This window comes from Lissotriton vulgaris, unplaced genomic scaffold (genome assembly GCF_964263255.1).
Source record: "Lissotriton vulgaris unplaced genomic scaffold, aLisVul1.2 SCAFFOLD_261, whole genome shotgun sequence".
Lineage (NCBI taxonomy): Eukaryota > Metazoa > Chordata > Amphibia > Caudata > Salamandridae > Lissotriton > Lissotriton vulgaris.
Genome location: NW_028252546.1, coordinates 731,488 through 732,500, shown reverse-complemented (window position 1 = coordinate 732,500; position 1,013 = coordinate 731,488).

The following is a 1,013-nucleotide window of genomic DNA, read 5'->3' as shown; positions in this document are numbered from 1 at the left end:
GCCTGTGTCTAGAGGTGAATAAAGCGTGGCGGACTAGTGCCTGAAGTGTCTGCCGGTGCCTTGGAATATATTGGCTCAGAGACTGGTGGTGGTGCTGGCAGCGCTAGCGTATAGCGATCCAGAGTACAGGTCGGGGCAGTATCACCCCCCCCCCCCTCGAGACTGTGTTTGACCCCATCCCGACAGCGCATAGCGGAGTTTGCCCTGCACGGAGCTCTAAGAAGAAAAACCCTCGCTCCTCGTGTAGCGCCAAATCTCACCTGTTCCCTCCATTATCCTTCGCCATCTGCACTCAGGGGAGCAAGACTTTCTTTTGTACCTCCGATGTTGTAAGGAGGAGATCGGCGCTGTAGCTTCATCGAACTGGGAACATCCTGGTTGTGAGCAACAAGTGGGAGAGAGTAAAGATCGTATCCATCTCAAGGAGAACAGACTTGTACGCCACAGTGCCACCCGGTGGTTGACTTTGGAACCGTTTGAATTGCCTGTAGAGTGCAGTGAATGTGTGTTGCACAGAGAAACTATTTTTGTAATGTGTATAAACAGCGTTGGTCTAGGGTAACTAGTCATTTAATTTCTCTGTGCATTCTCAGTGCACATTGCAAAGTATTGTTACGGTAGCAAGGGAAGGGGAAAAGTTCTACAGTACAACTGTGAACATGCAAACTGTGACGCCCCCACCCTTCTTCTTGACCAACCCAGGGGATCCTGCTATTCAGTGGAAAAAGTGGAAAAAGGTGTTTTTAAATTATGCTACTGTGTGTGGCCCTAATCTTGGGTTAGAGAGGAAGGCTGCACTGTTAGCATATTACCTGGGAGCGGAGGGGGAAGAGGTTCTTGATCACCTCCCAGACCTAGGTGTGCAAGAAGCGAGAGATCTAAATGAACTAGAAATAAGCTTGAAAAAACTAGATTTGCACTATCTCCCGAAGACTAGTACCATAATGGAGCGATATCATTTTGGGAAGAGAGTACAGAAGGAAGGGGAATCTATAGAAGATTTTGTCTCTGAC